We start from the raw sequence: 14,454 nt of genomic DNA, 5'->3' as shown, positions 1-14,454 counted from the left end.
ACTGTGCTCTTCTCTGAACTTTCATATGACCCTCAGCCGTGAATAAGAATAAAAGAAGGCAAGCATATTTTGCCCTTTTATTTCCACAGAGCACAATAGAAGGAACATTGTCCTTAGCAAAGGCAAAGGCAAAGATGTTCCTTTGGCCAAGGCTGGCTGCCTTCAGTTTCTCTGATTGACAAAATAAATAGCTTCTAATTTGTGTTCTAAAAGGGCTGGTTCTGAAAAGGATTTGAGAAGAAAAATGTTAATATCAGTGCTAAAAAAAATCAAGACAGGAATTCCACCTTATGTCTGGCGGAGACTGGATTTGTTTTCAGGCTATAGGACAAAAGTAGTCTCAGGAGGAATTTGTTTCTGACTTCACTATGGCCTGTTTGCTTGGTCCTTGGTAATTCATGAAGTTTCTTAGCTCTCCTCCTGCTAAGGAGCTCTGAGAAAATGATGCTTGGATTATAGAGGTTCATTGTCTGGAAGACTTTTGATCAAAGCCCTGAGTGCTGGGGTGGGGGCAGATTACGGATTCTGATTATAACAAAAATAATCCAAGTCCTGTCTTGGCGGAAGCCTGAATTTTATGTCCACCTTGTGGCATTCCAGGAGCATTAAGAATGTTCCATTGGCCTCTCCAATCTCTCCATCCGCTCCCAAGGGCTTGAAAATTTTTAAGTATATAATTCTGTTGACTCAGGGCTTTGGCATCAGTTAAAATGCCAACCTCTTGGGAGGATCAGCCTCTTAAATCTCCCATCCTAAAAGCAGGTTCTGATAGAGGGACAAAGAGAGAGGAGGAACATGAAATCATTCTAGGTACAAACATGAGCCTCAGAACAGGAGTCTGCAAGCAGGACCCAGGCAAGGCCAAAGTGCCAAGAAGCTCTGTTGGCAGAAAGGGAAGATTCTATTCTTGCTAAAATGGGGTACAGGCAACTTATTGGGGCAGAGACTCAGGATTTGGGGAATAACACCCACTTAATGTAACTGGGGTACAAGAAGGAGGAATAATCTCATGTACTAACATAGGATACGAGATAGGGGAACTCTCTGCAAAGGTGCCCTCAGGCTGAATTACCTGAGTCACTGAACAAGGGCTCCAAAAATGTTATGAGGCCTCAGTACACGGAACAAACAGATCTAACACTCTGCTACCCCCTCAATCCTGGCATTTCTTCAGCCCAGAGAGGGTAGGTCAAAGGAGGGGACCACACTAAGATTTAGACTTTGGAGACCCTCTTCCCACCCTTTGCTTCCTCTGATACCAGCATTGAACTCATTCCCAAGGAGATTCATGGTAGATACAGTGATTCACTTCATTTACCAAGAGCTATAAGGTATGAAGAGGGGTTGCCTATGTACAGCCACAGGTCAAGGATGCAGCATCCCCACAGCTCTATGTGGGCTCCTTCCTAAGGCCTAGTGGACACGGTTTGGATTAAAACCACTTGGGTGCAAATTCTGGCTCTGCCACTTACTAGTTGTGTGGCCTTGGGCAAGTGGTATAATCTATCTAAACCTCATCTGTAAAATGGGCACAGTAATAGGAACTATCATATAATGTTGTGAAGACTGAATGTGATGATGCATGTACAGCCCAGTACAGTGCCTAGCACAAAGGAAATGCTTAATAAAAATCAGCAATGATTAACATTCCTGGCTCTCTGCTTATGCTTCATTGCCTGAGGATAGGTTATAGCAGCAGATCATCCCATTCAGTGCAAGTCTCACAACTGCAGGGGTCAGGGGCTCACCATCTCCTTCAGTTAATGTCACCCTCTCACCTTTTCCTCCCAGTCCCACTAGAGAGCATTCCTAAGCCTTTCCTCTCACTAGTTCTGATCTGCTCCATCCCCCTGCTAACTAAATAGATGGATTCACTGCTAAAGATTCGAGAAATCACTTCCTTGGCTTTCCCCAGCCACAGACTGAGCTTTGCTACCCACCTCCTACAGGTGAAATGGAATCACTTCTGGGAGATCAGGGTCCAGAAGGATCCAACTCCTGAAGTGCTAACAAAGCAAAAGGAGCCCTACAGAAAACTTTGGGTCTCTGGTTCCTGTACAGCTCACTGCAGCTATGGCATCACTCTGAAGCCACAGTCACTCCCACTGTGACTCTCAGCTCCTGAGGCTGCTGGCCCATAGCTGCTCTCCTCCTCCAACAGCCCCACTCTCTACCTCCCTCAGGGGACTCCCTTGTCTGGGCCCCAGAGGCTTTCCATAGCTTCCTCTCTGTGTCCCTCCCCATCCTCTCCTGGGGATACAGAGTTCACTCTTTCAAGGGATGTGGTGACGAGGAGCTCAGCTTTCTGTGCAGGCATGCCCTCAGCATGTTCTCTGCATTCTAGTCTCCCTTGCTTCTCTGCTCAGCAAGAAAGAGGAGTGGGAAGCACCCCTAGTTAGGCTTATGGTACTTCTAGAATCAGAAGACAAGCCTATATCCTGTCAAAGTAGACTCTGATGATTCTCAAAGTAATTCAGCCTGAGAGTTTACTAAAATGCATATTCCAGCAGTTACCTCTATAAAGATACAGAGCGGGTTTGTGCTTCAGCCCTAGAATCTGAACATTTAAAGAGCTCTCCTTAAGCCACACCTTAAGAAACAGTGCATTCTATCTTGGTGAATGGGGGTAAGGGGTGGGGAGGAAAGCCACACAGCTGGGTCGCATAATGAACCCCAGCCTACATCCTGACTCTCCAGGAGCACATGGAAATGCCTTCGAAGTCCTGACCCAGTCTTGTCCAAGCAGCAGCTCTGAAGCTAGTTCACAAAGACCCTGAGTAGTTTCAGTTATCTAGACTCCAGACCTAAATCAGCGATGCTAGCAGTCTGAGGTGCAAAATGCACAGCGATTCTTCATTTAGAACCATTTTGAGCTAGTTGGGGCTATAGAAGACATTACTGGTTAATAGCACAGTGGAGCCACACTGGCAGGCTTTGACTCTTATAGGCTGTGCGACCTTGAACAACTTACTCATTCTTTCTGTGATTTGCTCTTTGCCTGTGAAATGGAGACAGTAATAATACCTCATAGTGCTGTTCATGTGGAATTATTAATTACTTCATGTAACCTGTTTAGAACCATGCCTCCCCTCAGCAAAATATCTGCTATTCTTGTTACTATAAATATTATACATATATATAAACAGGGTTTATAATATTTGTGAGGAATAAATGAGATGATGGGTGTAAAATGTTCAGAACTATTATTGGTGTGGTTCCAGGGATTTAACAGAGAAATCAGTAGAAGTCCTCAAGGTGTCAGAGACCAAGGCCATCCGGGATGAATATTTCTGGTAAAGGGATTGGTCAAAGGTCATTCAGAGACTCAGAAAGAAAGTGGCAGTTAGGGTTCTCTTACATCCAGAGTGTAACTAAAACTCTCATGCCTAACTTGTTGCTATAGATTTGGGGATTATGGGATTTTGTTCTGGGACCTGCTAGGTCTAATTAAAGTGTTAGGACTCCTAGGAGACCGGCTGTGGTTTGCACAGACAGGAGCTTGAAAAATGCTGTCATGAATGTGCTCCCAGCTCTGCAGCAGTGGAGATGCAGTCAGTGACACTGAGTGCTCCAGGGGTCACTGTAGAGTTGTGGTCTTTGTCCTTGCTGCCCCCCAACCCACAGCTGTTGATTTATTAGGTTTTGTTAGAACATACTCTCACACTAAAGAACTCCAGAGCTGAAGTGACTGTCCTGTCCTTGCTTCATGGCCCCTGTGCAGGCATGAGTTCTGTGCACAGAGCTCCTCTCTCCCTCCTTCTTCCCACCTTTCCTTCCTCCCTCCCTCCCTCCTTCTTCCCCCCTCCCTCCCTCTTTCCTCCTCCCCCCTCCCTCCTTCCTTCCCTTCTTTCCTCCCTTTCTCCCTTCCTCCCTCCCTCCCTCCCTCCATCCCTCCCTTCCTTCTGTCACTGGCCTGAGTGCAGCCCTGGAACAAGGACCATGATCATGAGGGGAAAGGGATGATGTTTCTGGGAAGGTCCAAAGAAGAGTGTCTTCTCACTCCGGGCTGGTGTCCCCCACCACCTCCCTCATTAAATACTGGTGTTCACCGGGCTCTGTCCCTAGCCCTTGCTCTGGACGAGTGAAATGGGAGAGGAGAAACCCCATCCAGTCCCCTGAGGTCAACCAATATCCCTTGACTGTGGTGGCTTTCCAGCCCCCATGTCTCGCCTAGGCTCAAAGCCAAGATTCCCAGTTTCTTGCTGGACATGTCCGCTATCCAGCACTCCAAACCCAACAAGTCCAAATGGACCTTGTCGCCTGTCTCCCGTCACTCTCCCTCTCTACTAACAGTCTTGTGTTCCCTGCCCCAGTTGACAGTATCACCACGAACCCAAGCTGGAACCTCAGGGTCCTTGGCACCTTTTCCCTCTCCTTGACCCCATGACAGCCAGCCCTGAGGTTTCTACCTGTTGACATGTGCCTTGAGTCATCCCCTCCTCTCAGCTCTCACTGCCACAGTCGTGGTTCAGAGCCTGTTCTGCTTCTTGCCCAGACCCTGGAGATGGTCTCCCAATTGGTCCGCATGCAGCTGGCCTCTCTTCCCTCCAATCCTTCGACACCCTGGTAAGGACTGTCTTCCTAGTCTGTCCCGAATCTGCCTTAACGAAAAGCTCCAGTGGCTCCCTCTTGCTCACAGGACAAAACCTTCAGCTTGGCCAACAGGGCTCTGAATAGCTGACCCCAAACACTCGTCCACTCCCCTCCTGCTGCTGCCAGTGGTGCCCCCAGCTACAGTTGTCCTGCCCTTTGAAACATGCACTAGGCCCTGTCACTCGTTTTGTCATTCCGCTCGTTTTGCCTGGAATGTCTTCCCCTGCCTCCACTGTTCCTCCTGACATAACCTGCCATCCCTCAAGATGCTGCTCAAGCCTCATTCGTGGAGCCTTCCCCAACTTCCCCAGATGTGTTCCTCTACCACAGCACCTATTGGACCATGAGGGCCTATGTGTGCCTCGGTCCCTCCCACTAGATAGGGAAGGCCCCAAAGTTTGCCTAGAACCATATTGAATTCTTCTTTATATTCTCCATACCCACAAGCTTGGATAAAATAAGATACTGGTTTCCTCATTTGTAAACTGGAAATAAAAATAATAGTTGCCAAGTCCTGTAGATAGAAGAAATAAATGAGATAATTTATATAATATGCCGATAATGACAATGAAGATGATCATGATAAGAAGAAAGGCTAGTTAACACTCATTCAGGGCTTTCTAAGTGTCACTGTCCTAAGCTCTTTTCGTGATTGAGAGTGAGCCAAATAGCTGAGTCAATCCCTGGAAAGTGATTGTGTATGTGTTTGTGTATGTGTTTGTGTGTATATGTTCATGTACATGTATGATTAGCATAATACAAATCATCTATGTATAACATATAAACTTCACAATGTGCCTGGTGTTTATTAGGAGCTCCAGTTTTTCCCTTTCTTCCCCCATCTCTCTGCCCTTCCTCATTACCCTTCCTAGTCATCCTCCCATCCCCTCCTACCCCAGGCCTGCGATAAGACAGATGAATTCAGAAGGGGTTCCTGTGTCATTGTCACTGACAACAGACTGCTTAGTGAAAGAGAGAGAAGTCCTTGGAATTGCCTTTGGACTTGGTATCTAAGAGTTGTCTCCTCATCCAAGTTATCACTTCTTTGAGGATACGGGCTATGCACTACCCCTGTTGTGTCTCCCATAAGCACCAGCACAGTGATGGGCACATAGCAGGTACTCAATAAACTATTTGACGTCAGGCTCGGCTTGAGGGTCCTGGTTTTCAGCACTCTCAGCGTTTTCAGCAATCACTGAGGCAGGTCTTGGAGCCACAGCTGACAGGTTCTCACGAGCTCACAGACAGCAGCAGCTGGAGCCACCCGGGAGCAGCCCTCTTGGCAGTGCTCTGCTGGGGATGGACCACCAGGCCAGGAGGTCGAGGACCTGCTTCCCGGACACAAGTCTGCCACCGACTGTCTGGGTTGCCCTGTGCAAATCTCTCCACCTCCCTGAACCACAGGGTCCTCACCTATAAAATGCTGCTCCTAGAAGCGTCTGAGGATGCATGACATGGCAGCTGTGAAAGCTCTTTGCCAAAAGGCTGTGCAGAAGTGAGGTGTTGCTAATTTCAAGTGCTGGGACTTCACTCACTTGGAAACATTCAGGAAGCAGGGGTGGGGAAAGAGAGAGCAGGGACTTGCATATCCAGGACATATGGGGGCCTATATTTGTTGTCCTCCTGTTTAATAGCATTAGTGATTCAAGCTGGTGCTGCCTGTGGAACACTCTGTCTTTCGGGATCCTCAGGGACAGGAGGGGTTTCAGAGCAGCGAGGCTGCAGCCAGCACACAATACGGTGAAAAATAGAGTGATAGCAATGAGGTGCCACGCTCACAGGTTCATACACATGCATTTACACTCCTGACGGCCCCCAATGCTGCCTCGCAACAGCAGCTGGGGCTAATTACAGCCAGACAGCGCCTTCTCCAGCTCTTCTCTCAAAGCTATCAACCCTCCCCACCACTACCACCACCACTCACCCTTGGGGATTGCCTGATCTCTCAGAAGGGGTGCTGCTGATGCCACAGCTAAGTGCCTAGAAAGAACCCGGCGGGGGGGTGGAGTGGTACAAGGGAGTAGGAAGCCGCCATGTGGCTCCCTGTCTTGCGAGAGTGGGTAGAGAGGAGGAGATGAAATGGAAGAGAGCTGGCTGAGATACAGATGCAGCTCTGTGTTAACAGATGTGCTCTCCTGGCAAGAGCGAGCCTAGGCACTTAGCCCCTCCCTTCTCCTTCATCTGGATCCACCCAGGGATCCCCTCTTAACTCTTCTCCCTCTTAAATCCCCAGCTTCCTCTTCAACTCAGCATCTGCCATAAAGCTCAAGAAATGTTGAATAAACGAATGGGTGAATAAACACATAAACCCTCCCCAAACCCTTAGTACTCCCAAACCCTGTTCCCGCCTCACAGGCTGTAATGACTCCATAAGCCCTTTCCTCTGCTTTTCCTCCTATATACTCCCTTTGGACAGTGTCAACTCTCACCTAATATGCTTCTAACTCCCAAATGTCTCCTGGTAGCCCAGACCTTGCCAGCTGCCTGAATGTTCCCCCTGCTCCTCAAACCTAATGTGCCCCACATTAGAGTCTTCAGCAATGACTTCCCCAGGGGTTTTCTAGCAGTGAGTCCTGATCTGTCAAGGGCATATGAGAAAGAAGGGCCTGCTGTATGTGCCCCCAGCAGGACAGGGGCAATGAACACATTGGCAAAGTCATCAGGGCAAACTTCTGATCCCAGGGTCTGTCTTCACACCAGGATACCAAGGTTTTTCCCATCAACCTTTTAACTGTCAGCCCTCCCTCCCACCCATAAGGAAAGCCAAATTAAGAATGAACTGCCAAATTGGAGCTAACTGCCTAATGTGGGCTTCTAATTGGAACCAGGCAAATTGTTTATATAAAGAAAAACCCTTGAAAAGGAGCCCATGTGAACTGGTGATTATTTCTTCTTCAACATGCACTCTCTCTCCCAATCCCGCTCTCATTGCTTCAGAATCCTGGTATTCCTCCCACCTTCATCCCTCAGCCAGCACATACACACACACACACACACACACACACACACACACACACACAGCCTTCCCTTCATTTTCCTTCTCATGAACCTTCACTTCATGTTGGAGCCCTGTCCCCATGATCACTGCAAACCCCCAGGTAAATATTGAACCAAGATTGGTGAAAACTGGAGATATTATTCCACCAAAGCAGTGTTAGAGGGAAGGCCCCCAGAATGTTTACTGAGAGTTCACAAATTATTTCCTGATCTTGGCAAAGATAGAAAATAAAGCCCCCCTTTCCTCCAGGTCCTCCTAGATTTGGAGAGCAGCCAAAGGAATGGATTACAAACACAGTGGCCCTTGGTTCCTGACAGCCTCAGGGCCTATGAAGGCAAAATCCAAGTTTCTTCATTCCTTTTCTCAGGGAATCTTGAGTATCATACACAAGTACAAATGCAAGGCGTCATTATAACCAGCCATGTTATGACCACATCTAGGGATTTTTAGTTTTTAACACAAGGTGAAAGATGTCTCACCAATTTCAGTTTGACATACAAGATGCAAAGTAATTTATTCAAAGCACTCCTGTGTTTAATTTCAAAACAGTCATTTATTCACTCAGCAAATCTATGTTGAGCATTTCAAAGAGCTGTAATTCATGGCTCCTGCTTTCAAACTCCTCCTTTTCTGGTTGGGAAATGAAAACCCTGTATACAAGGGTTAACTGACAACACAAGACCGTGCCAACTTCCTTCTCATGCCTAGTGTGGCCTATATGGCTCTCACAGTTTTGGCAGTACTGAAAATTTCCACTCTATTGCGTCTGTCACTACTGTTGATCTCTTCTCCAATACAGGGTGGTGAGTAGATGTGTCTCTAGGGTGCCTGGGTTCATATATGTGTTCTGCCATTCACTAGCTATGTGACCTTGGCCAAGTTATTCAGCCTGTCTGAGTCTGGTGCCTCCTCTGTAATGTGAAGATAATAATAGTAACCTACCTCACAGCATCACAGTGAGAATTAAATGAGTTAATACACACAAAGCACTTAGAATGATACCTGACACATAATCGTTGCTCAATAAATGTTAGTAATTATTATTTTCCTGATGTGCCTACTGTTCTTTGTTAATACCAGAGGTCACAATTCTTATTGGGCTTCCAAGAGAAGCTGGTAAAGTACCATATTCATTCATCCACTCAATCAACAAATATATGTTGAGCATCTACGAGTCCCTGAGTTAAGCCCTGGGATCATATAGACAAAGAAGACATGGCCCTTGCCTTTGGGACTAAACAATTCACTGGAAGAAGTCCTGGATTAATAGTGCCCTGATGCACTTGGAAGAACCAAACACAAATCCTCCCTGGAAGAACATGCTCACAACCCAGTTTTCATAGGATTACCAAGGATAAAGTCAGGTTGAACATGAACTCATAATCCAAAATTACAAAGAACACGATGAAGCCAGAAACAATGAAAACAGAATCAGGTCTTCAAAGACCTCAGGTAGTGCAATTAGGTGATATAAAATATAAAATAAGTTTTACATGTATTAAAAAACAAAAGAAGATTTTGAAAACATTGCCAAAGAACAAGATACTAACAAAAAATTACTTTTTCTGGCCAGGCGTGGTGGCTCAACACCTGTAATCCCAGCACTTTGGGGAGGCTGAGGCGGGCGGATCACTTGAGGTCAGGAGTTCAAGACCAGCCTGGCCAACATGCTGAAACCGCATCTCTACTAAAAATACAAAATTAGCAGGGCATGGTGGCATGTGCCCATAATCCCAGCTACTTGGGTGGCTGAAGCAGGAGAATCACTTGAACCCAGGAGGCGGAGGTTGCAGTGAGCCAAGATTGCATCCCACTGCACTCCTGCCTCGGCAACAGAGCAAGCCTCTGTCAAAAAAAAAAAAAAAAAAAAAAAAAACTTTTTCTCTAAGTATCATCCTTTTATATAGATGGCAAAGAGAAGTGAGGTGACTCCTTCAATGTTACATAGCTAATAATGAGGGATTTAAATCAGGTTTTCAGTGTCTACTGTTTTTTGGCAAACTCAATGACTAGAGTTGTATTATTTCTTCCCTGAGTCATTCAACAAGTGAGATGATTACAAAGTACTATGCTAAGTCTATAAAAAAAATTAAGATGAACAAAATAGAGTCCTTGCCCTCAAGTAGCTTAAAATTCAGTAGAGAGGCAAGACTACACACATATAAAAATAATTATTAATATCAGGCTGTGTGGTAGAAACTACTGTGGTGTGGAACAGTAGGAGATGAGAATTGAGCAATTCTTGAAGAACAGGGTGGATCTACAGGGAAGACAAGCTTTGAATTGGCCAGTGGGGTAGAAGAGATGGAACAGCCTGACAAAAGCCATGGAGAAAGTGAACCTACAGAGCAGTTGAAGGAGGAGCAAGTGCATTTGGCCAGTGCGCTGGATACACATAGGGGCAGACCTGTGCCGTCGCATCGGACCCTGAACTCAGAAGAGCCCTATGCTTGGTTTAATGCTCTCCTTTGCTGCTATCTTGAAATCCTTGATTATTTTTTAACAGAGGGTTTCACATTTTCATTTTGCACCAGGACCCTCAGATGATGTGGCTGGTCTTCCATAGGGGAATGGGGGCAGGTATGGTTGGGAAGGCAGACCACTCTTGGGAAGGAAGGATCTGGAATTCCACTTTGATATTTGCCCTGCAGACAATGAGGAATGACTGAAAGTGTTTGAGCAGGGGAGGGATAGGGTGACTGTGGTTTTAGAAAGCCACATCTTGGAGAGGGGGGGAAGTGTTCAGATGGCATCAGAGAAAGGAGAGATGGGAAATAGTCAGAAGGCTATTGCAATAAAGCAGCGGGGGCCTGGACAGAAATAGTGGCTGATGATAAGGAGAAGAGGAAAAGGTCATCATTGATTCAGTTATTCATTCTGCAGATGGTTATGACTACTGAGCACCTATAATGTGTTAGTCTTTGTGCTAGGAGCTGGGATACAGGAATGTACAAGGCTCTATCCCTAACCTCAAGTTACTTACAGTTCAGTTAGGGAGGCAGATAAGTAAACAGACTATGGCAGCCTGATAGCCCTGTGTGCTAAGGGCTAGGATCAGATTACATTTAGATTGTTGCGGGAGCCTAGAGAAAGGGTCCAGACAGAGAATTCTGAGATTCCCAAGAAGTGATATCTGAGCTGCATCCTGAAGGCCACAGACAAGGCACAGAAGGTCACTCCAAAAAGAGGGAACAGGACATACAGAATCATGGAACATCTACTGTGTGCCAGGTGGGGATCCTAGCTCTCAGACTGGTAGAGAAAGCAGACAACTAACCAGAGAAGAACAAGAGAATGTATCTAGTGCTACGTTGTGGACACTGTGGGAGTACAAAGGAAGGGCATCTAACCCGGACTGGATGGATGGGGAAAACTGTTCCTTAGAGGTGTCTTCTGAGCTATGTGTTGTAGATGAGATGGTGTTAGCTGGGTGAAGGGAGGGAGGAAGGGATGGGCACAGCAGTGGGAATGATGTGTGCAAATGCACAGAGGTAAGAGACCGTGTGTGGCTCTAAGAGAATTGTAAATGACTCCCTGTGATTCAATTCTAGAATGAACAAGCAAGAGCATGGGGTTGGGGGTGGTTATGACCAAAGAGATAGACCTTAAATGCCAAGTTAGGGAGTTTGGACTTCATCCTATAGAGCAGTAGTTCTCAGCCTTGACTGTATATTAGAAGCACCTGGGGAACTTTAAAAAAATACTTATGACTGGATCCCACCCCTAGAAACTGATTTAATTACTCTGCAGGAGAGGCATTAGAACTTTTAAAAGCTCCCTCCATTTATTTGAATGTGCAGCCAGGATTGAGAACCATGGCTCTAGGAGGCCAGTTCTCAAATTTGAGTGCTCATCAGAATCACCTGGAGGGCTGTTAAACACAGAGTGGGGTGAGCACTCTCAGAGTTTCTGATTCAGTAGGTACTCTAATGAGTACATACAAGTTGCCAGAGACGCTGGTGTTGCTGGCCCCAGGACCCACATTTTGAGAGCCTCAAGTCTCAGGTGTTGTGAGGCTATTTACAAGTGTTAAGTGGAGGGGGTGGAGGTGTGAAATGATTTGATTTGCATGTTTGAAAGATCACTCAGGCCACTTTGGGGAGAATGGTCACAGAGGAGGAAGGAGAGAAGGTGAGAAAACCAGACGGTACTGTAGGAATCAAGGCAAGAGATGTCTGGAGGTGGGAGGAGTCCTGAACTAAAGCCCTGGCAGTAGGAATGGAGAAAAGAGGTGACATTCAATGAATGCTTAGGAAATACACGTGGCAGGGCTTAGTGACTGGCTGAATGTAGAGGTGAGAAATAAAGACGAATGAACTACAACTCTTGGGTTTTTGCCCTGGCCAACCAGTGACTCCGATTTTACTGGGCATGGTAGTTACTGTAACAAAAAGTTAAATGTGTTACCAGGCTTAGGGTAGGACATGGGAGAGGGGGGCATTTCTGCCCTCAAATCTCATAGCAATAGTCCCAGGGAATTCAACAGTCATCTCTCATTGTCCACTCAATCCCTATTTTCAGCACCATGAGTCCTCACCTTGACCCTAATCAACTTGGGATTCTCCTCAAAGTACTTAGAAAGGAAAAGGAAGACGGTGACAACCCTGACATGATGGCCACCCACCCGAGCTCCAGGTATGAAGCCTGCTCCTCTGGAATTACTTTAGGTATGTTTACTTTATTCTTTCATCATTTTAACAAATATGTATAGGGGGCTGCTGCCCAGAGGAATTTAAAAATATTTAGATGCCATGTCTCACACATAGGTAAGGAATTCATATCTCCTCTTACATAACCAACAAAGCAAATGCAGCTTAAGTACAGCCTGAAAAATAATTCATTCTACATAGATTTAAAATGTCTAAAAATGAGCAGTTTTCCAGTGCATCATTGGTCATGACTATTTGTAAGTCTCCTCCGTGAGCAAGTAGACTACCAGCAATCAACAAGACCAGCAGGAATGATGGATGGGATAATTGTCCATTAGGGTACAGATAACTTTTGTATCGTGGGAGGGTTCGACAAGATAGAGACATGATAGATGGAAGAAGAATTAGCTAATATAATAGGAGTTGCAGCTCCATTTCTGGTAGTAACTACTCTCTGGCTGAATCGATGATTAATCAAAGACACATTCTCATTTGAAACACTTTGCTCACCGGTGCACAACCCCCGCTTTAGGTTAAATTTAATAGCATCATTAAAAACTGCTGTTCAAGACATTCAAATTACTTCTCTCCAGAAGAAATCAAGCCACAATAGAGAATGCTTTTGTGAATCCCTGGAGGGCAGGGGCCATGCAGGATGTGTGTGTGTGTGTGTGTGTGTGTGTGTGTGTGTCTGTGCACGCACGCGCGCGCTAAACTTACAAATCCTCAATGCCTAGCACAGGAGCTGACACAGAGCACTCAATAAATGTTTGTTAAAGTGAAGTGAAATGAATACATTTTTCTGTTCATTCATCTGTTTATTCCTTCGACAGACATTCATTAAATATAGGAATTAAAGAGCTCAGGCCCTGGAACTAGATGCTTCAGGCTTCAAATTCCAGCTCCAACCAGCTGTATGATCTTGAGCAAATGACTTAGCCTCTCTCAGCCTGATGCCTGCTCTGTAACGTGGGGGAAATAATAGTACTTGCTCCTGTAGGGCTGCGTGAGGATTCAATGAATTAGTGAGTGTTTAGCACAGGCCCTGGCCCATAGTAAGTATTCACTATAGGGCAACTGTTATTGTTGTTGTATATGTTAGGCTAGGCCTTTCTCAAGTAACTAGGTCATTAGAAGAAGCACAGAACCTCTTAAGAAATGACAAGGCTTTTGGCCAAAGCTGGTTTTCATTAAAGTGGTTATTTATGGTTCCCAGCCCAGAGCCCCACTGCCCTAGGCCTGCCATTCCTGGCCTGGTGCCCTCCTGTGGCAGCACAGGCTGTCTCTAGGTGGGTTGTGCTCTCTAGAGAAGCCTGAGAAATTGCGGAGTGGGAAGGTGAAGGAAGAAGGTAAGAGCTGGCCAGGATCCAATTACCCATCAACATGCAACCCCTGCCACACCCCCATCATTAACTCCCTTGGTTGCCTTTCTATGCTTTTGTATAGCTCTTCCTGGCAACATTTCTATCTACTAATTGCTATTTCTAATGTTTATCCTCTTGGCTCAGTTGAACAAGATTATCCTTGATTTTAATTTTAATTTTCAGGCGACATAGTAGAGAATACTTGACTTGGGAGCAGGAGGCAAGGGAAGTGATACAACTCAGTGATTATAAGAGGATTCTGACATAGAAACAACTGGTCACTGAAGAGCTGTGTGACCTAGACATTACCTAACGTCTCTGAGTCTCAGCTGTAGAAAAGGGAAAGCGAGAATACTGTTGTCAAGACTAAATGAAAACCACCTAGCATACTGCCTGGTTAACAGTAAAGTACTCAATAAATGGTGACTATGACTATTATTTTGAGGTCCCTGATCTGGAAACAGAAGCCCAGAGAGATTAACGGGACAACACTCATGTTGTTATTTGGTGGCAGAGGCTTCTTGCTCCTTGTTCTCAACACTAACCCAGGCCTGACTCTTTCAAACCTTTTACAGAACCCCATTTACACATACTCTGATGTACTATTTATAATTACATGCTTGGTTTTTTGCCTGAGGTAGATTTAATAAATTCAACTGTATTCGTCCCATAGCTGTCTGCCTGGAAGGTCTTATGAACAACTCCAGGGCAGGAGCCATAGGTTGCTCATCTAATATGTGCTCAATAAATGATTGGTGAGTGAATGTTAAGCTTGCAGTCAATTACCTACCTGAGTTATGGATGTCCCATACCTCCTGCGTTACATTACAAGCAGTGCAGAAAAGTAGAA

At 45.7% G+C, this 14,454-nt stretch overlaps 2 protein-coding genes across 11 annotated transcripts in view; one reads left to right on the top strand and one right to left on the bottom strand.

Annotated features, from left to right (window-relative positions):
- The window catches only part of GNG5B (G protein subunit gamma 5B), a 104,021-nt gene that overhangs the window by 1,502 nt on the left and 88,065 nt on the right, over positions 1-14,454 (top strand). For all 4 annotated transcript variants that reach the window (XR_010119681.1, XR_010119679.1, XR_010119680.1 and 1 more), the window contains exon 2: positions 12,113-12,258. The gene's annotated coding sequence lies outside the window, so the exon portion shown is untranslated. The remainder of the gene's footprint in view (positions 1-12,112; positions 12,259-14,454) is intronic.
- The window catches only part of RTL9 (retrotransposon Gag like 9), a 96,987-nt gene that overhangs the window by 17,345 nt on the left and 65,188 nt on the right, over positions 1-14,454 (bottom strand). The window lies entirely within an intron of this gene.

Source organism: Symphalangus syndactylus, chromosome X (assembly GCF_028878055.3).
Source record: "Symphalangus syndactylus isolate Jambi chromosome X, NHGRI_mSymSyn1-v2.1_pri, whole genome shotgun sequence".
NCBI lineage: Eukaryota > Metazoa > Chordata > Mammalia > Primates > Hylobatidae > Symphalangus > Symphalangus syndactylus.
This window is presented reverse-complemented; position numbering and strand designations above follow the sequence as displayed.